Source organism: Delphinus delphis, chromosome 3, assembly GCF_949987515.2.
Source record: "Delphinus delphis chromosome 3, mDelDel1.2, whole genome shotgun sequence".
NCBI lineage: Eukaryota > Metazoa > Chordata > Mammalia > Artiodactyla > Delphinidae > Delphinus > Delphinus delphis.
In genome coordinates, this window is record NC_082685.1 from 34,386,012 (window position 1) to 34,408,791 (window position 22,780).

A 22,780-nucleotide genomic window follows, 5' to 3' on the forward strand; every position below is an offset into this window, starting at 1 on the left:
TAAGACTCATACTCTTTTCTGCAACATGCAACAGTTCCCATTCAGCTGATTTATCTTCCCCGATCATGGAGTTTTCTCTTTGTACCATCATAGTCTGATTCCTACAATGACTATCTTCTAGTACAAAGTATTTTAATTATGGATCACCAATAAAAAAGAAATCCAAAGTAAATCTAGAAAAATCCAACCCAAATCTAAAAATCCAAATATTAGACCAGTATTGCAGAGGTATAAGTGGTAGAGCTGAATTTGAACCCATTGCTGCCTCTCTGTGGGAGTGCACCTTTAGGGCATTGCTGTTATCAAGCCCAAGTACTTTAGGCAAGAAGTAAGTGCTTTGCAACCCAGTCACATCCGGTTTTAATACTGGTGCATTTTTTTCCTCCTAACTGACATTTACTTCAAAAACAAATAGAGAATCAATGGCCTTTGAAATAAAGGGCAGTCATTGTTCTTTACGCTGGACATAATGCTTATTTAATATTGACATAATGGAGACAGAATAATGTAGGGTAGACAGTTGTTATTGCAAAGGATCCAGAGTGTATTTGTGTATGTCAAATGAGGCTTCAACTGTGTGGGCTCCATGTGGCCACTTGGGAATAAGCCTTGACATAAACTGATGAAGTGGGAGGATTGTTTCCATGTGTTCTATCCACCTCTAGTGAGAAATGTTTTCATGTCATCACCCAGACTTTATGTGGTGGTTGTTATTTGCATTCCTCACAGAGATATCTTTTCTGTACATCTCTTAAGACCTTAGTAAAAAGTAAATAACAATAAGAAAATAAAACACTGTGTGATATATCCTCAATTCTGAAGATCCAGTGGCATGGAAAAGAAAATATGATTTGCTTCTCAGAACACCAAAGACTCTATCAGACAGCTGACTGGAGATGACTCATAAACTCTGACTATCCCCAAAGGGAAGAAAATCAGTTTGTCAAAATGACAACTAGATAGGCCATGTGCTGTTCTGTGCTATGTTTTCTATGCCATAGCTCTTCAGTTTCCTAATCAAAATCTCTTTGGCTTGTTGCCCTCTGCTCTGAAAATTCTGGTTCTATTCATACCTACAGGTTATCCATTCTGAGACACAGAGCTGATAAAGAAAATGAAGAGTCAGTAGATAAACCAGTGACTGAAAACTCCTGTAAATATCTGGAGGATGAGATAGAATATGGAGGATAGCATAAATATCTTATTCTCACACTTTACAATGTGGGTGCCAAAATATGGGTATTAAAAGTTTAGGCTCTGGATCCTTTTTTTTTTTCCTCACTAGCTCTGTGTCCATAGACAGCTTAACCTGTTAATTCCTTCAGTTTTCTAATCTCTAAAATTAATAATTAAGATGCATAACCAATCAGGTTTTTTGAGGATTAAATAAAGTAATATATTTAAAATTCTCAAAATAGTTTTTGGTGTTAAAAAGGCCATCAGTGAATGCTAGCTGTTATTTTTTTTTAACATCTTTATTGATGTATAATTGCTTTACAATGGTCTGTTAGTTTCTGATTTATAACAGAGTGAATCAGGTATACATATACATATATCCCCATGTCCTCTCCCTCTTGCGTCTCCCTCCCACCCTCCCTATCCTACCCCTCTAGGTGGTCACAAAGCACGGAGCTGATCTCCCTGTGCTGTGTGGCTGTTTTCCACTAGCTAATCTATTTTACATTTGGTAGTGTATATATGTCCGTAATGCTAGCTGTTATAATTATAAATGTATCATTTGACTGCCACAAAAGTCATGTGAGATTGGCACATTAAGCAGCATTAGACCTAATTCATAGATGAAGAAAATATGTCCTAGATGGTCAAATGAACATAGGCTACTTACGGCATGTCAAAATGAGAAGGTTGGCAAACCCTCTTCCTCAAAAGTAAAAATATAGTTGGACAAAATTGCCAGAAACAACCATTTTGGTTCTCTGGGATTCAGCCAAATGCATACAGCAAATGGAAATGCATTTTTTTTTTCATGAGGAACTACTAACTTTCAGATAAAGAATAGTGGGTGTCTGCAGCATTCTTGCCTGGAGCTGCTCCCATCTATTGATACCTGCCCTGCAGCTTAGTAGGCAGGGTGATTCTATCAGAAAGGGACAATCTGGGAAATCAGCAGCATTGATGCTGGAGAAGGAGCAATTAATTTAGAGTACAAGGCAAAAACCCTGCACCCAGCAGAGAAAAGCAAAGACTTGAAGATATCCTAGACCGAGATTGCAGTCCCAGTTGGGGTAAGTGGCAGAGCCAAAGACTAAACAGGGATTTAACAGGAAAATCTGGAAGGTGAGATAGCCATAGACAACCTTTATATGCTCTCTAAGTATGCCTGGATTTGAACAGAGGCTGTGCACTTTTGTATCAAACACTGGATATAGTTCAAGATATCAAAATATTGCCAACAGAAGGAGGCTGCACACACATGCAAAGGACACATGAGAGGTTCTAGCAAAAAGAAAATAGGGAGAGATTGAAAAATGTATAACATTGAGTGTGCTACTAAAACTACACACAGACCCATCAATCAATCCTGTATTGCACAATACTGAGAACAAATACCTCCTTAAATTTCCCTCTCAAGGGTCCTTACTGGTCTCACCTTAGTCCTGGCCCTGCAATGCAGAAACACAGGCTACTCCTGCTAGCCATGTTTAAAATAATAATAACAACACCAACAATAATAAAACTTAACTAAGCCAAGATCTCAGCTAACACACATTGTGAGAAAGAAAGATTTTATTAATAACGTCCAACCACATTACTAAATACACAAAAAAGAACAATAACCTTCAGAGGGAGGGGGGAATAAAAATCAGAAACAATAGTTACTACAAGATATTATCTAGAATATCCCTTTCAAAGACTTCCTTTACTATTTCTTATAAACCAAGTCTGTTAGCAGTTGATTCTATTAGTCTTCGGTTATGTATGAATGTCTTTGTTTCACCTTCAATTCCGAAGGGTAATATTGCTAGATACAGAATTCTTTTTTTTTTTTAAACATCTTTATTGGAGTATAATTGCTTTACAATGGTGTGTTAGTTTCTGCTTTATAACAAAGTGAATCAGTTATACATATACATATGTTCCTATATCTCTTCCCTATTGCGTCTCGCTCCCTCCCACCCCCCCATCCCACCCCTCTAGGTGGTCACAAAGCACCAAGCTGATCTCCCTGTGCTATGTGGCGGCTTCCCACTAGCTATTTACCTTACGTTTGGTAGTGTATATATGTTCATGCCACTCTCTCACTTTGTCACAGCTTACCCTTCCCCCTCCCCATATCCTCAAGTCCATGCTCTAGTAGGTCTGTGTCTTTATTCCTGTCTTACCCCTAGATTCCATATATATGTGTTAGCATACGGTATTTGTTTTTCCTTTTCTGACTTACTTCACTCTGTGTGACAGACTCTAGGTCCATCCACTTCACTACAAATAACTCAATTTCGTTTCTTTTTATGGCTGAGTAATATTCCATTGTATATATGTGCCACATCTTCTTTACCCATTTATCTGTTGATTGCTTCCAAGGTTGCTTCCATGTCCTGGCTATTGTAAATAGAGCTGCAATGACCATTTTGGTACATGACTCTTTTTGAATTATGGTTTTCTCAGGGTATATGCCCAGTAGTGAGATTGCTGGGTCGTATGGTACTTGTATTTGTAGTTTTTTAAGGACCCTCCGTACTGTTCTCCATAGTGGCTATATCAATTTACATTCCCACCAACAGTGCAAGACTGTTCCCTTTTCTCCACACCCTCTCCAGCATTTATTGTTTCTAGATTTTTTGATGATGGCCATTCTGACTGGTGTGAGATGATATCTCATTATAGTTTTTTTTTTTTTGGTACGTGGGCCTCTCACTGTTGTGGCCTCTCCTGTTGCGGAGCACGGGCTCCGGACGTGCAGGCTCAGCGGCCATGGCTCAAGGGCCTAGCCACTCCGCGGCATGTGGGATCCTCGTGGACCGGGGCACGAATCCGTGTCCCCTGCATTGGCAGGCAGACTCTCAACGACTGCGCCATCAGGGAAGCCCCTCATTGTAGTTTTGATTTGCATTTCTCTAATGATTAATGATGTTGAGCATTCTTTCAGGTGTTTGTTGGCAATCTGTATATCTTCTTTGGAGAAATGTCTGTTTAGGTCTTCTGCCCATTTTTGGATTGGGTTGTTTGTTTTTTAGTTATTGAGCTGCATGAGCTGCTTGTAAATTTTGGAGATTAATCCTTTGTCTGTTGCTTCATTTGCAAATATTTTCTTCCATTCTGAGGGTAGTCTTTTGGTCTTGTTTATGGTTTCCTTTGCTGTGCAAACGCTTTTAAGTTTCATTAGGTCCCATTTGTTTATTTTTGTTTTTATTTCCATTTCTCTAGGAGGTGAGTCCAAAAGGATCTTGCTGTGATTTATGTCATAGAGCGTTCTGCCTATGTTTTCCTCTAAGAGTTTGATAGTGTCTGGTCTTACATTTAGGTCATTATTCCATTTTGAGCTTATTTTTGTGTATGGTGTTAGGGAGTGTTCTAATTTCATACTTTTACATGTAGCTGTCCAGTTTTCCCAGCACCACTTATTGAAGAGGCTGTCTTTTTTCCATTGTATATTCGTGCCTCCTTTATCAAAGATAAGGTGACCATATGTGCGTGGGTTTAACTCTGGGCTTTCTATCCTATTCCATTGATCTGTATTTCTGTTTGTGTGTCAGTGCCATAGTGTCTTGATTACTGTAGCTTTGTAGTATAGTCTGAAGTCAGGGAGCCTGATTCTTCCAGCTCCATTTTTCGTTCTCAAGATTGCTTTGGCTATTCGGGGTCTTTTGTGTTTCCATACAAATTGTGAAATTTTTTGTTTTAGTTCTATGAAAAATTCCAGTGATAGCTTGATAGGGATTGCATTGAATCTGTAGATTGCTTTGGGTAGTAGAGTCATTTTCACAGTGTTGATTCTTCCAATCCAAGAACATGGTATATCTCTCCATCTATTTGTATCATCTTTAATTTCTTTCATCAGTGTCTTATAATTTTCTGCATACAGGTCTTTTGTCTCCTTAGGTAGGTTTATTCCTAGATATTTTATTCTTTTTGTTGCAGTGGTAAATGGGAGTGTTTTCTTAATTTCACTTTCAGATTTTTCATCATTAGTGTATAGGAATGCCAGAGATTTCTGTGCATTAATTTTGTATCCTGCTACTTTACCAAATTCATTGATTAGTTCTAGTAGTTTTCTGGTAGCGACTTTAGGATTCTCTATGTATAGTATCATGTCATCTGCAAACAGTGACAGCTTTACTTCTTCTTTTCCGACTTGGATTCCTTTTATTTCTTTTTATTCTCTGATTGCTGTGGCTAAAACTTCCAAAACTATGTTGAATAAGAGTGGTGAGAGTGGGCAACCTTGTCTTGTTCCTGATCTTAGTGGAAATGCTTTCAGTTTTTCACCATTGAAGACGATGTTGGCTGTGGGTTTGTCATATATGGCATTTATTACGTTGAGGAAAGTTCCCTCTATGCCTACTTTCTGCAGGGTTTTTATCATAAATGGGTGTTGAATTTTGTCGAAAGCTTTCTCTGCATCTATTGAGATGATCATATGGTTTTTCTCCTTCAATTTGTTAATATAGTGTATCACATTGATTGATTTGAGTATATTGAAGAATCTTTGCATTCCTGGAATAAACCCCACTTGATCATGGTGTATGATCCTTTTAATGTGCTGTTGGATTCTGTATGCTAGTATTTTGTTGAGGATTTTTGCATCTATGTTCATCAGTGATATTGGCCTGTTGTTTTCTTTCTTTGTGACATCCTTGTCTGGTTTTGGTATCAGGGTGATGGTGGCCTTGTAGAATGAGTTTGGGAGTGTTCCTCCCTCTGCCATATTTTGGAAGAGTTTGAGAAGGATAGGTGTTAGCTCTTCTCTAAATGTTTGATACAATTCTCCTGTGAAGGCATTTGGTCTTGGGCTTTTGTTTGTTGGAAGATTTTTAATCACAGTTTCAATTTCAGTGCTTGTGATTGGTCTGTTCATATTTTCTATTTCTTCCTGGTTCAGTCTCGGCGGGTTGTGCATTTCTAAGAATTTGTCCATTTCTTCCAGGTTGTCCATTTTATTGGCATAGAGTTGCTTGTAGTAATCTCTCATCATCCTTTGTATTTCTGCAGTGTCAGTTTTTACTTCTCCTTTTTCATTTCTAATTCTATTGATTTGAGTCTTCTCCCTTTTTTTCTTGATGAGTCAGGCTAATGGTTTATCAATTTTGTTTATCTACTCAAAGAACCAGCTTTTAGTTTTATTGATCTTTGCTATCGTTTCCTTCATTTCTTTTTCATTTATTTCTGATCTGATCTTTCTGATTTCTTTCCTTCTGCTAACTTTGGGGTTTTTTTATTCTTCTTTCTCTAATTGCTTTAGGTGCAAGGTTAGGTTGTTTATGCAAGCTGTTTCCTGCTTCTTAAGGTAGGATTGTATTGCTATAAACTTCCCTCTTAGAACTGCTTTTGCTGCATCCCATAGGTTTTGGATCGTCGTGTCTCCATTGTCATTTGTTTCTAGGTATTTTTTGATTTCCTCTTTGATTTCTTCAGTGATCACTTCGTTATTAAGTAGTGTATTGTTTAGCCTCCATGTGTTTGTATTTTTTACAGATCTTTTCCTGTAATTGATATCTAGTCTCACAGCATTGTGGTCGGAAAAGATACTTGATACAATTTCAATTTTCTTAAATTTACCAAGGCTTGGTGTGTGACCCAAGATATGATCTATCCTGGAGAATGTTCCATGAGCACTTGAGAAAAATGTGTGGTCTGTTGTTTTTGGATGGAATGTCCTATAAATATCAATGTAGTGCATCTTGTTTAATGTATCATTTAAAGCTTGTGTTTCCGTTTTTATTTTCATTTTGGATGATCTGTCCATTGGTGAAAGTGGGGTGTTCAGTTCCCCTACTATGATTGTATTACTGTCGATTTCCCATTTTATGGCTGTTAATATTTGCCTTATGTATTGAGGTGCTCCTATGTTGGTTGCATAAATATTTACAATTGTTATATCTTCTTCTTGGATCGATCCCTTGATCATTATGTAGTGTCCTTCTTTGTCTCTTGTAATAGTCTTTATTTTAAAGTCTATTTTGTCTGATGTAAGCATTGCTGCTCTGGCTTTCTTTTGATTTCTATTTGCATGGAATGCAAATAGACCTTTTCTGTTTGCATGGAATGCAAATAGACCTTTTCGATCACCTCACTTTCAGTCTGTATGTGTCTTTAGATCTGAAGTGATTCTCTTGTAGGCATCATATATATGGTTCTTGTTTTTGTATCCATTTTGCCAGTCTGTGTCTTTTGGTTGGAGCATTTAGTCTATTTACATTTTAGGTAGTAATTGATATGTATCTTCTTATTGCCATTTTGTTAATTGTTTTGGATTTGTTTTTGTAGGTCTTTTTTCCCCTTTCTTCTTCTGTTCTCTTGTGATTTGATGACTATCTTTAGTGTTATGTTTGGATTCCTTTTTCATTCTTGTGTATATATATATCTATTATAGATTTTAAGTTTGCAGGTGCCTTCAGGTTTTTTTATAGGTGTATATATATATAGGTATATATACATATAAAGTATACCTATATTTTATAGGTATATGTGTATATATAGGTTTAAGTTGCTGATCTTTTTATTTCAAATGGATATTAAAAACCCTGCATTTGTACTCTTCTCCCCTCACAGTTACAGTTTTTGATATCATATTTTACATGTAATTGTTTTATGTACCCCTTGACTGCTTATAATGGATACAGATGATTTTACTGCTTTTGTCTTTTAAGCTCCCTAGTAGCTTTGTGTGTGGATGATTTCCTACCTTTACTGTATGTTTACCTTTACTGGTGAGCTTTTCTGCTTCTCACTCTGTGCATCCATTCTCCTCTAGAGTTCTTGGATCATCTTTAAGATCGCTATCCAGAACTCTTTCTTGGGTAGATTGCCTGCCTCCACTTCACTTAGTTCTTCTTCCAGGGCTTTATGTTGTCCTTTCATCTGGAACATGTTCCTCTTCCAACTCATTTTGTCTAAGTTACTATTTGTATTTTTATGTATGTGGTAGGTTAGTTATGTTTCTTAACGTTGGGTAATTGGCCCTCTGTAGGAGGTGTCCTGTGTATCCCAGCAGTATACTCCCCTCTCATCACCCAAGCTATATGCTCTAGATGTTCCCCCTAAGAGGGCTGCATGGGTCCTTCTGTTATGGTGGGAGGACTATGTGGGCAGTGTTGTAGGCTTGGTTGGCCCCTAGTCTCGTTGGTTGCCAGGCCCTGCCTTGTGTGGATGCTACTTCCTGCTGTTTAGGGGGGCCTGGTCCTGAGGCACTGGTTGTGGAATCCTAGAGGGCCCTGGGGCTAGTGCTGGCTCCCTGATGGGTGAAGACAGGGTCCTGAAGACTTGTGTGTGTTGCCCATCCACTGGCAGGTGAAGCCAGATCCTAAGCTCAGTCTCAATATACTGGCAGGCCGTGCTAGTCTCTGGAGTCCAGCTGTAGTATCCAGGAATCCCAGATCTCATTTCAGATTGTTGGTGGTGAGAGGCTTGTTCCTGACACAGTTGGGTATGGGGTCCATGGATTCCTGAAGGTTGTGTTGGCCTGATATTGAGCAGGGCCAGGCCCCAGCTGCTCCCAGGGTAGGGTCTGAACTGTATTGAGGGATCATAGTTTTCTTACTTCTGGTGTCTGTCCCCTGGTGGGTTAGGCTGGTCTAGAGGCTTATGCAGGCTTCCTGGTGAGAGGGGCTGGTGCCTGTCCACTGGTGGGTAGAGCTGGGTCTTGGCCTTCTTGTGGCCTGTGCTGTGTCTAGGGGTGAGTCCAGAGGCGTCTGTGAACTCTTTACTCTTTAGGCCGCCTGTCTGCTGATGGGTTGTGCTGTGTCCCTGCCCAGTTAGTTGTTTGGCCTGAGATATCCCAGCACTGGCGCCTGGGCTTTCAGGTGGTTCCGGATCTTGGAGCTAATGAGCCAAGATCTCAGTCACCAGCAGCAGCCGTGTTTATGAGGCTGAATGTTCCCTAGTATGTATACCACCAGTGTCTGTGTCCCTAGGGTGAGCCACAGCCTCTACCACCCTGCCTCTCCATGAGACTTTCCATGCCCAGCAGGTAGGTTTGGCCCAGCCTCCTATCACATTACTGTTTTTGCTGTGGGTCCTGGTGCATGTGAACTTTGTGTGCACCCTTTAAGAGTGAAGTCTCTATTTCCCCAAGTCCTGTGGGGCTCCTGCAGTTAAGCCCCACTAGCCTTCAAAGCCAAATGCTCTGGGGGCTCATCTTCCTGTTCCAAACCCTTAGGCTGAGGAGCCTGACATGGGATTCAGAACTCCCACTCCTGTGGGAGAATCTCTGCAATAGAATTACTCTCCAGTTTGTGGATTACCCACCTGGGGGGTATGGGATTTGATTATATCACGAGTCTGCCCCCCTACCTGTCCTATTGTGGTCCCTTCTTTATGTCTTTAGTTGTAGATCTTTTGTGGTAGGTTCCAGTCATTTTCATTGGTGATTGTTCTGCAGATAGTTGTGATTTTGGTGTACACATGAGAGGAGGTGAGCTCTGGGTCTTTCTACTCTGCCAGTTTTGCTGCTCTAACCCATTTTTTGAAAAAATGTAGCTTGTCTTTAAACATTTATTTCAGATGAATAATGGAAGGCAATTACATTTACCCTCAATAAAAATTAAGTAGAAATAAATGTTCTCTTCGTAGAAAAATCTGTGGCAAAAGTATGTACTGGAGAAGAGACAGATACTATCTGTGCCTCACCACCTGCCCTAGGACTGCCTGCATCATCCTTTTAGATCAGTTATAGCCCCACTATTCAAAGTGTCTCCTGTGAACCAATCCCACTCCACCAACTCTGTTAAGAAGTTGCAGCAAATACAGAAATTTAGAGACAATGTTTAGAAACCTTAAAATATTTTGGACATTGCCTTGACATCTATTGCCTGATCAAAAATCTTGTATTTTCTGTGTTTTCCTTTGTATTTTGTTTTACTATTAATTTACTATTAATTCTTAATTATATTAATAATATAACTAATAATTATAATTATTAATATATTAAAATTATATTTCTCAATTCAATCCACATGCAATGAATTGAAAATTAAAAATAAACTGAAAATCACTGATCTTTTATTAGATAATTTGAAAAGTGAGAGAGTGCATGTATAGTAAAAAGTCTTTTTTGTGGCATTAGAAATTCTTTTCCTTTTATTAACATTACCATGTTTTTTTTTAACATATACAATATGCCAAATGTATTATTAGATTGTTTTCAGAACATGAAGAATAGATATGGAACAGATTTATGGAATTATTTATAATTCCTTATGGGATAGATTTGATTACTAATACGTGCTTTGTCATGGTCATTTTTATCTGCTTTGGGAACTATCTGGAAGAGAATCAGACATGGAAAAGTGTGGAATGAAAACTGTCAATAACATTACCTTGAAATCTCCTCTGGCCAGGCACCTTATTGCCCTCTGCTTCTGACTATCATTTCACAGTACTAGTTTGAAAGGAGGAGCAAATCCGTATCATGTCAGAATGCTTTAAGTCTCTTGACATCCACCTGCCAGGTTTCCATATTGAACACTATATGCAATAGAAATAGAGACAGCTATGTTTCCCAAGAGAGTTTAGAAGTCAAGAGGAGAGAGAGAAAGATGTTCATCCTGGTGGTATAAAGTGTTTTTAAATAATAATAAAATTTAAAAGTACTGTAATAGTAGTATAATTACATATGTCAATATATTCAAGCACCTCTTTTAGGTTTCTAATATGTATAGCAACTGCCCTCCTGCTTTCTGAAAGCCAAATTTCTGAACAGGTTCTTCCTGGTCTGTAATTGTAAAGGCCTTTTAATATGAGATAAGCTAATACACAATATCAAGGAAAGATACCAGGCAAAAAATGTTAAATGATTTGTAAGTTCATCTCATCTCTATCTATTCTGAATATAAATGGCACAAAAGACAGATGTGGAGAAAGATACAGAGCAGAAGACAAAATGTTGCTGTTAAAAGCACAAAGACAAAAAGCATAAATAGGAACAAAAATCATTAAGTACCTGACAGTCTATTTTTCTTCTTAAATAGGCGGTAGAATGCTTAATTAAAGACATAGATTCTTGGTGTATGTGCCTTACAGAGAGGGCTTCCATTTCTCTGTCCCTAGACACATAACCACCACTTCTTTACAGAGGACAGTGTATGTCCATAATACAAATGCTGCCAAGCAGAACATTAAAAGAGTTTGTTGAAATATCTGCCAGAAAGATAATTTAGTTTAGGCTTTAAAGTTTTAAGCAGTGCATGAGGTATAACGGTAACAATCTCTACTCCCTTTTAAAACAAAAGTAAGGGGAAAAAACCCCACCTTTTACTGAAACCCTCTAAAGCTACCAGAATTATTTGTAAACTATACAATATGCTGTTGTACTTGTTATGATTGAAAACAAGGAAAAAGAAAGGGGGAAAAATAAGGAAGAAATGCTGTAAACCAAGTCACAACACAACCGCATACTGATTAGAAACCAAAGACTTGTTTCAAACAAACTCCATTTAAATCACCTTGTTATCCTGTGGGGGCTGCTTTCAGTGGGTCATCTTATATGACCCCCAAATTATTACTTGTCAAGAAAAGCAGACAGATGCCTACATATAAGGGTGTCTGATTTCTACTGAGCTTAGCATGGCAATTGAGAGTTAATGTACAACAGTGTAAGAAAATAAAAGATGAAATCCACGCTCCATGTTGTTCCGCAGCCGTGAGTTGAGAGAACATCTCCTTACTCCAGTCAGTCACCAGTTCCCCAAAAGGCCAACCAGAAGCATAGGGAAGTTTGGCACATAAATGACAATACTATGGAGACTTTTTCTATAATTACATGTCCTACCCAAAGAATCATGCCACCACATGAGGAAAAGCTTGCCTTTTGCTCAGGAAACAACCATACTTACAGGTGTAATGATAGTAGGTGACACTGATTCACAAACCCATTTTGAATACATTCATAAGAACAATACCGTTGAAATAAGTATGTGGATAAAATTCATACCTTCTTTGTACACTATTCTGGTTATGTAAATTGAGAAAGTTTGGAGTATTGCCTATTTATTGCTGTGTAACACATTATCTGAAATTTGGCATGTTGCAAACAACAAATTTTTTTTTTATTTCACACAGTTTCTTAGGTTCAGGAATCTGAGACCAGCTTAGCTGAGTCATTCTGGCTCAGCTACTCTCATGAGCCTGCAGTTAAGCTGTTAACTGAGGCTGCAGACACTCTGAAGGGTCTGGGCCACTTCCAAACTCACTTACCTGGTCATTGGCAGGAGGCTTCATTTCTTTACCATGTGGAGCTCTTATTAGGGCTGCTTATAACAAAGCTTCTTCCATAGAATGGAAGAGAGGAAAAGAGGGAGAGAAGGAGAGAGTCGGGGGAGGGGAGAGTAGGTGGGGAGAGAGAGGTAGGGGAGAGGGAAGGAGAGAGACCACATTTTGGAGGTCATTTGGAATGCTGGTTACCAGAGTCTGCCCTCTGGCTCAAATGGTTCAATTTCCCCCCACATGTAGAATACACTCACACCCTCCCATTCTTCCCCCCATCCCCACCTACATCTCATTCCATCACAGCATCAGATAGACCTCTAGTGTCAACTCATCTAAATCAAGTCCAGGTGTAGATGAGTTTCCTCACATGCAGTTTTTTACTTGCTATTCCTGGAGTAAAGTTCCTTCAGACTTGCAGGCCTGTGGAATAAAGAGACAACTGCCCCTATACATCTAACATACAAGTATGCTTAAGGCAGTGGATGACCACTATAGACATTCCTGTCCCAGAAAAGAGACGATGAGAAACACAAAAGAGTTACAGATTTATAGCAATTCTAAATTCACCCAGGTAAATGCAGGATGTTCTTCCTGGAAATGATTCTCCAAAGCCTTCACTCCGCTCTCAGAGCTCTTGGTGCTTTTTGGTAGGTTATGCTTTTGTCCTCCAAATCGCCCTTCTTTGGCCATGAAAGGCAGCACAGGCTTGTAGCTAAGTAGATTCCTCAACCTATTTCTGGCTTTTAAAAGTTTGGAGTTCCAAAGGTTTTTTTTTTTTTTTTTTAATTTTGTAATTTTTTTGTTCCTTTTGCTCTGAGCTGGAGCATCTATGACTCTGCATACATGATTCTCTTAAAGGTTTTATGCATCTCCTGTGACTGTCAGTGGGGTTCATTTCATTAGACAGCAGTCATGCGCACAAATGTCTTCTGGATAAAAACTTCTTTACCTTAACCCTTTTCTAAGGTATAACACCCTTAAGAATCTTAGAAGCCCTGTTGTTTTGTTTAATACTTTTTGAAGTATAGTTTATTTACAGTGTTGTGTTAGTTTAAGGTGTACAGCAAAGTGATTCAGTTATATAGACTTTTTCAGATTCCTTTACATTATAGGTTATTAAAGATGTCGAATATAGTTTCCTGTGCTATATAGTAGGTCTTGTTTATCTATTTTATATATAGTAGTGTGTATCTGTTAATCCCAAATTCTTAATTTATGCCTTCCCAACCCCCTTTCCCCTTTGGTAGCCATAAGATTGTTTTCTATGTCTGTGAGTCTGTCTGTGAGTCTGTTTCTGTTTTGTAAATAAGTTCATTTGTATCACTTTTTTTAGATTCCACAAATAAGTGGTATCATATATTTGTCTTTGTCTGACTTAGTATGATAATCTCTAGGTCCATTCATGTTGCTGCAAATGGCATTATTTCATTCTTTTTTATGGCTGAGTAATATTCCATTGTGTATATGCGCCACATCTTCTTTATCCATTCATCTATTGATGTTCATTTAGGTTGTTAGAAGCCCTGTCTTTGATTGAGAGAATCTGTGAGTCACATCATTAGACAGCATTTTGTAAGACTACAGATCTAAACAAAACTATAAGTAAAACTGGCTTAATATGAAAGAGGACTCCAGCTAACAACTGAAGAATACACATTCCACTTAAATACCCATGGAAGAATTATGAAGACAGACCACACTCTGGGCAATAAAGACAGCCCCAGCAAATTTAGAAGAAGTAAATTCACATGAAGTGGGGACTTCTACTTCAGGATATAGACGCAGTTTTTCCCTACTCCTCCTGCTAAGTACAGGTAAAAAGCCTGGACATTATGGATATAAAGCAATGTAAGAAGACTCTGAAAGGAGGAAAGAAGGCAGACTGACTAGGCCTCCAGTTCAAGGAACTGCCATTCTCTGAGTTTTCCTTTGCTTCAGCATCACAGATTGGAATGCTGGAAAAGACAGCAATCTAGCAATGCCCATGAGTGAGGACAAAAAACTCCAAGAAATGCCTTGTGTCTGCAGCTAAAAGCCAGAAAAGGGTCAGCCTAGCAAGAAAGAAAATAATTAGATAATAATTGCCCTGCTTCAGCCACAGGCCACAGAAAAATCTGCAGCCCCTCTCCCAGTGCTGTCATTGGGAGCCTAGACCAGCCTTTACCAGACTAAAATGAAGGAGCCCTCTCCTTCCAGCCTGGGTGGTGTCAGAGAAGACTGACAGACTTCAGAAACAGACTTTCTTCCTAGCTTGTGTCCAGATCACAAGGGGAGCCTGGATTTCCACCCCCATGTAGTGGTACATGTCTTCCTCCACATTGTATTGGTGTCAGGGAAGGCCATGAGGGAAGCCAGGACTTTTACAACCTTCCAGGGGTACCAACTCCCTTGACAGGGAGTAGTGAGGGCAGAGTGCTAGTGGGAGTCTGAACCCCCCACCTCTGCCCAGCTGTAATGAGGCAGGAAGAATCCTGAACAGGGTGTGGACAGGGGCCACGTGGGGAACACAGACAGGCTTCAGGTGAGGCTCGATCCAGTGGCTCAAGTAGATTGTCCAGGATGGTTTTCATTCTCCATTTCTTCATTCTACTCTGGTTGGCCCCATTCTTCGTAGGCTTTCACTTTATGACAGTGAACTAGCAACTACCAGCTCCCAGGGCTACATACACTCATATTCAAGCCTGTATCTGGTCAAAAGTAAAAAGCCTACTTCCCAATATTCCCAACAAAGATCATGAGATTGAGTCTTCCTAAGGCATTTTATATGAACTGAGTCATGAATCACAGTAGGAAAGGAGTGTGAGACATGCTTAAGGACTTAAGCCACTCACTACCCCTGTTATCCAGATAAAATTTAGGATATTGTTGCAAAAGAGACAGTGAGTGGATACTAGGAAAGCAATTAACAAAAGCACACTCAAACATATAAACTCAGTTTTGGAAATAACACATATGATATCTATTTTTTGGTTTTTTTTTTTTTTTTTTTTTGCTGTTTTAAACAAGGTTGCATTAAATATCTTCATGTGTAAAGCTGTTTTAAAGCACAACCCAATTGGAGTTACAATTTCAGTAAAAAGGAAAAAAAAACACTTTCTGTTTGCCTTTAAGAACTCATGGGGGGGGAAGGGAAGCAATTTCAAATATGAAAAAAAAATACGTCACCTGATGTTATGTGAACAGAACAGATGGTAAGTGTAATGTGTAATTTTAACACATTTCAGGTTTCTGCATCATGTTAGGTATTAAAACGTATCCTCCCATCTTCCTCAAGTGCATTGATTTTAAGCTTCTTAAATTCTCAACCACATAGAGTATGGTTTACAATATAAAATAGAAAAGTTAAGCACTCAGCTTTATCTCTGATTTCAGTGAGATAAAAGCACACACACAGTCACCTCGTCACTGTAAATACTTCAGGCAGTGGGCCTGATACTGCTTAACATTTTCTGATGCTTCTGTTCAATGCTCCAGTTTCCTATTTTGAAATATCCCTGCTAATTTATGAGCTTACCATGGAATGCTACAGAAGTAACAACAACAGATGCTTCAGTATGTCTATTTTGTCAGGAGTATCAGGACCTCCAAAAGGCTATTTACAAACTATATTTTACTTTCATTTCCACAAGAAGATGGCAATTCCTTTTTGTTTTTGTTTTTGTTTTTGTTTTTTTGCGATACGCGGGCCTCTCACTGTTGTGGCCTCTCCCGTTGCGGAGCACAGGCTCCGGACGCGCAGGCTCAGCGGCCGTGGCTCGCGGGCCCAGCCGCTCCGCGGCATGTGGGATCCTCCCGGACCGGGGCACGAACCCGTGTCCCCTGCATCGGCAGGCGGACTCTCAACCACTGTGACACCAGGGAAGCCCGGCAATTCCTTTTTAAATGCAAAATACGTATTAAACCAAAAAGGGAGAAAATGGAAGGTTTAGCATCTTAGTTGATGTCATTTTGATTTTCTGATGAAGGATGAACATTTCTGTTGATTCTGTCTACCAATGGTGTTATTTCGCTTTTCTTTCTCTTTAGCCCATGTTAGGTCACTCTTTTGCACCACTTGAGGTTAAAATATTGAGAGTTTTCAATTTATTATTACATTTTAAGATACACTAGTGCCGAGAATGAGAGCACCTTTCCCTCACTGCAAAATTTGTTTAGAAGTTTTTCACAGTGGTTGCAGTTGTTTAAATGTTCAATGTAATTTTTCCCCCATTTAGGAGCTGACCGAAGTAGCATAGCTAATTTGAATAATTATAGTATCCTTCTCTAGATTTTAAGTGGAATCCCACCTACGGTCTCTCTTATCTTCAGGACAACCCTTGGGACAGGGAGTTATAACATCTTCATCTTAACCAGTAGAGAAACTGAGCGGTTTCTGCCTTTGTCTATTCATGTCTCTGGTACTGGTAGAGTGAGATCTAGACTTCAGGCAAGTCCTGTTTTTACTAGATCTGCCTTTGGCTAGTCCATATTTATTTGCATTGATCCTGTATTTTAAATTTTCTTTTCTTACTGTTTTTTTTATTGCATTTCAGAACTTTTTTCCTTTCTTATTAATCCTCCTTCTGGAGTATTTTTTAAAGGAAGTTCATTTAATAAGGGCAGATTTATGGGAAACTGTTTTTAGTAATTTGAAGTTGTCCTTATTTTATCCTTATTCTTGAAAGAATTTACCTAAATTGAATATAGACTACTGACAGTTATTTTTTCTCAATAAGTTAAAGTTATTGTTTGATTCTCTTTTTTTAATTTTTTTTTTACATCTTTATTAGAGTATAATTGCTTTACAACGATGTGTTAGTTTCTGCTTTATAACAAAGTGAATCAGTTTTACATATGTTCCCATATCTCTTCCCTCTTGCATCTCCCTCCCTCCCACCCTCCCTATCCCACCCCTCTAGGTGGTCACAAAGCACTGATCTCCCTGTGCTATGCAGCTGCTTCCCACTAGCTGTCTACCTTACATTTGGTAGTATATATGTCCATGCCTCTCTTTCGCTTTGTCACAGCTTACCCTTCCCCCTCCCAATTGTTTCATTCTCTTTTGACTTAGCTATTGCTATTGGCGAATCAGCCAAATATTGTTCCTTTGCTCTTTTTTTAAATTTGGCAAATTCTTCTATCTGATTCCTTTGGAGAACTTTTTTTATGTGTTAGTGTTTTGCAAAATTCCCTGTAATATGTCTAAGTGTGAAATGTTTTTTTTTTTTTTAATTTATACTGCTATTCATTGACAATCCAGAATCTATCGGGTTAACTATAGAATAGAATCAGCAAAGGCAAGGGCACGTGGGGTGAAGTCTAGGAGACACCAGACACAAAGATTCTCATCCTAGAGAAGACCCATGGGGATGCACTTAATTCTCTTAGCAAGGATGTGTGACAACATATGCAAAATATTGTCAGCCAGGAAATCTCACCCCAGGCTTGGTTACCAGGGTTTTTTATTGAGGGTCAGTATTGTAGGTATCCAGCATCCTCATGTCTGACCAACCTCAAGCTACTCAGACATTAGCTCCCTTAGAGCAAATTCATGTATTCACCATAATCAAACTGTTGGGATAAACTTCAGTGGTCAAATAGGTACATCACGGTCTAATACCTCAGGCATAGAAAAATATTCATATCAGGCAGCATATTCCAAGGGCTCAGAGATTATCTCCCAGGAGATACTAATGGGTCAAGGGAGGTAGGAGGTTCCAGAAACTTGCTAAGATAGGAGACATTCCACAAGAAAAAATAAGCTGTAGAAAATCCTTATTCATCAGATGGTCACTGTTTTCTTCAGCATGAAATCTTGATTGCACGTATTTCCGGCTGTATTGACATTAAAAATTCCCTAAGGGACCTGTTGGGAGTAACTAAGTGACTATACAGGCCTGGGTGGTTACTACACGTGAATACTGAATACACACATCCATAGAACACCACATTCACTCTTGAGGCAAGGAAAGTAAAATAATAGGAAGTGTATATGTGATAGGCATTGTTCTAGACAATGAACCCAATGAAGAAAACAAGTTAAAGACCTGTCCTCTTAAGATTTACATGTACCAACGGAAACAACAATATACAAACAAATACAGTCATTTCAGTTGGTGTTAAATGCCTCTAAGAAAAACAGTAATTGAAGCAATAAAGCACTAGGTTTCATATAAGCCATCAAAATTTCTCATTTTAACCTAGTATATGTCTGGAAGGCTTAAGGAAAGGTAGAAAGATTATCAGTTCCTAGAAAAACTTATCTATGAGCTTATTAGTTTCTTGTGCTGTAACATCTAAAATGGGTCTCACTGGACTGAAATGAAGACATGTTCCTTCTGGAGGCTCTAGGGGCCAGTCTGTTTTCTTAGCTTTTGCAGTTTTTAAAGGCTGCCTGCATTCTTTCATATCTAGCTGCTTTCTGTCTTCAAAGCTAGTGATGACCAGTGGAGTCTTTCTCATGCTGAATCACTTTAACACTGGCTCTTCTGTCTCCCTCTTCCACCTTTTCAGACCCTTGGATTACAGAGGACCCACCTAGATAATCCTATTTTAAGGTCAGCTAATTCGCAACCTTAATTCCATCTGCAACCTTAATTCCCCCTTACCAGGTACCATAACATATTTACAGGTTTTGGGGATTCACATATGGATGTCTTTAAGTGGGGGGGGGGGGAGGAGGGCGATTGGAGGTGGTGGTCATTATTCTGCATACCACAGTGAGCTACCTTTACTTGAATACAGAAGAAGCACTCTGTCCAAATATCATAATTTTTTTGTATTTGAAAGTTTTTTCCTTTATTTTAACGTGTTAAATTCAACATTGTTGAAATTAAAATTGCCGTCTTTTGGGTGTATATTTTTTAATAGGTAAATACCATTCCTAATGTTAATAATTCACATGAGCATGCAGACAATTTCACACACCCATGTGGGTTTGCAAAATGTTAATGAATATAGAGAATAAGTAAAGTTCAGAATAGAGTTTGCAAAACCATTGTTTACTATATGCAAGAAATTCATTATGCAAAGCTTTATTATGTATGACTCACATCATAGGTAAAGACAGAAATAAAATGGGAATATCCTCTACTGTGTTATATGCTAAAATAGCTAAGGGAAAAAGGCAGGTAATAAAAGTTGCTTCAATTAGAAGTAGATATTCTAAAGGATACTACTCAGGGGGCAGCGTAGCGAGGGCAAGTCAAATTTGGTTAATTTGTATCTGTGGTCAGGCATATTGGATAGATATGACATTCTACCATCTGCAATAATTTACAGTCATGTTTCTTACAGTACATTTTTTTTAACCTTCTAACTGAAATACAAAATCTGTATAATATTCTATTCATCTGATCTATTGGTGGTGGAGTACCCAAGTATCACTTCATGCCAAGCAATTGAGTAAAAGTAAGATTCATCTGGCAAATTTCCAGTGTTCATGGGCAGGTACAGAAGGCACATGGAGCACATAAAGAATATAACTTGAGAAAACCAAGGGTAAAACATTTTAAACTGGAGATGAAGTCCTCAGCGATCTCACTTCCTAATCATTCCTGAAAGTGCATATACTACTTATTATGTCATGTGGTTTTTTTTATGGTGATGAAGGTGGGAAAGGATGGTCCGGTTCATTCAGCATATGCTAGAGGGTCGTGTATTTTAGTACCTAACACTGGAAATACAAGGCAAGGAATTATTGGTCAAATTTGGCACCTTCAGATCTCTGTTCTGGGGAGAAAATGTCCAGAAAATCTACCTTTTGTTCAGTGGATCCACCCTTGTTTTGTGTCTTGTTTCTTTAATAAAAATAGTTGGGAGCTGACGTTAGATAAGAACTGTGAAAGATTGTGAGGATCAAAATGTATGTTTTTGTGCTAGGGTGAGAATATCTATAGCCTAGCTCTGCAAATGTGACAAGAGTCGTGGTATCAATTCAATCTCAGAAGAAATTAAAACGAGTACTGTCCTCTTGTGTTGCCAGAGGACTCAAGATTTCCCAGGAGAGTCAATGATAGTCATAGCAGGAGTTATTGCTTTGGACATTGTTACAACCATCTAGGATCCATTTCACCTGTGGCTGTGACCTTTAGGTCCTAAGGAACACAGTTTAAGACAAATATTATTTGTCTGGCAGAATATTAGGAGGATTTTATTGCTCATATGATGTACTCTGTGTCATTGAAACGAAGCAAAAATCTGGTCTTTGTTTAACTCAAAAGAAATGCATTTGCAGTATTTCATGAACTCTAAAATTACAGTTATGTTTCAGGTCCCCTGAAATCTACTTCATCTCTCTAAACATAATCCCACAACAACCCATATCCTCAGGATGGGGAAGGAGAAATGATGGTTGGGTAGAAGAGAACTTACTAAAGGATATGCTTTTTACTGCAATTTATGTGCTCTTTTATGAAATAACTTGCCTTATTCTTTAATGTTTCAAATAGGTCAAGGCCAGACGGTTTTGACTGTCCTAATCCAAACAGAAAATATCTTTAATTCTAGGGTTTATACAGACAAAAGAGAAAAAAGTAATTATTTACCATCCTCTATACCCTTGTTTACAAAGGGCTTTTGCTGGGTCTTGGGGATTTTTTTGTTATGGTATTATTCTACCTCAGTTTAGCTGAGAATGAAAAGAACAAAGAGAAGTCATTATCCCAGGGAGATTTTTAAGTTTCCTGAAGTCACTTGAAATACTAATTTAATAGTAAACATAAAGAGTCATTCAGTGCCTGGGAGGACATTTCCAGTAACATCATGGAGGCACTAAGGGGAAAAAGCAGAAGCACTGGACTAGGGTGAGAGGAACAGGATTCCAGCACAGTGCATGCTGGTCATTAAGTTTGCCATAGGCAGTACCTTCTCTTTGGGTCTCAGATTCCTTCTATCCAAAAATAGAGAATTGAAGGCTCAGGGATGACCTAGGAGAGTAGGTGGAGCGTTATATTGATCTGTTTTACAAATTAAGCTTCCATCTGGGAGTGACACTCCTAAACCAAGGCTTGAAAGCTGGATTTCATGATTTTATCTGTTGTCTCTGAAACTGCTTTGGTTTCATGAAGTAAGATTTCTATGCATTAGTTTCACTCATTCATTCATTATTCAACAAATATTTATTGAAAACATACTCTGTGCCAATTAATATTTAGCAATCAAGGAATAAACAATGGTTCTCTTCCATCTGGCTGTGGTGTTGATTTAATTAGGTTCTTGTTTTCTCCCAGTCTCAGGCATTCCTTACATTGAAATGTTGCTGATTATTGATGACTGGCAAATTTTGAATGTAGAAGGAGAGCTAACCTTATGCTTCGGCAGATTAAATTGTGATCTCTGTGGTATGATTTGGGCAGCACAAAGAATTCTGAAATAATCAGCCCACTGCCCTTTTCCTGATGCCTAAAATTTCATCAGTAAAGAGGCATGACCTTTTACTCTTTTCATCTGTAAAAGTGGGAGTTCTAAAGGGAGGAATAACATATAACATCGTAAATATTCAATGCACATTTATTGTAACCTATTTTGGGTTAGGCATAGTTTATTTTTTAACATGACAACAAAGAATTCTGAAGGAGAGAAACTGCAGAAGGGAAGTGAAAAGACATTTATCTACTAATTTAATGCCTTAATATTTTTTGAGAGTGCATTTTATATAAGATACTATATCATGTATTGTGGTCTCTGAGGGGTACTCCTTTTCCCTGGCCAGGTCATGAATAAAATGAGAAATAAAACAAAATATAATATGGATGAAGATGCTTATTTAGAGACTTCGAGCCAAAAGATATGTATTTAATAATATTAAACCATTAAACATTAAAAAAAAAACCTGAAAAAAATTATTCATCCTTCACCTAACCCTAATTATAAAGCTTATTCTAGAAAACACTGGGCCAAGAAAATAATTGTAACATGAAATAACTCTGTTTCTGACAGTACAGCAGTCCCAGCCCCCAGATGAAAATTAAGGAAGCTATTAAATTTAATTGAATTTTTATATAATTTAATCAAATATTTGAGAAAAATAATTGGTCAGTATAGAATTATGTAACTAGATAAGTTACCTTTCAAGAATGAAGATGAACTAAAGACATTGTTAGATGAACAAAAATTGAGAATGTTTAACAACATTCTCAGTAAGGGAACTAACACGAAGATGAAAGTGAGAGTTGCATGGAGGAAAAATGTATATAGAAATTGGTGAACATGGGATAAAGATAAACAAATAGTTTTTTGGTGAAACAATATAGGCTTACTTCAGAGATATTGCAGGTTTTGTTCCAGACCACTGCAATAAAGTGAATATCACAATACAGCTAGTCATGTGAAATTTTTGGTTTTCCAGTGCATATGAAAGTTATGATTATGCTATACTGTAGTCTGTTAAATGTGCAATGTGTACATACTTTAATTT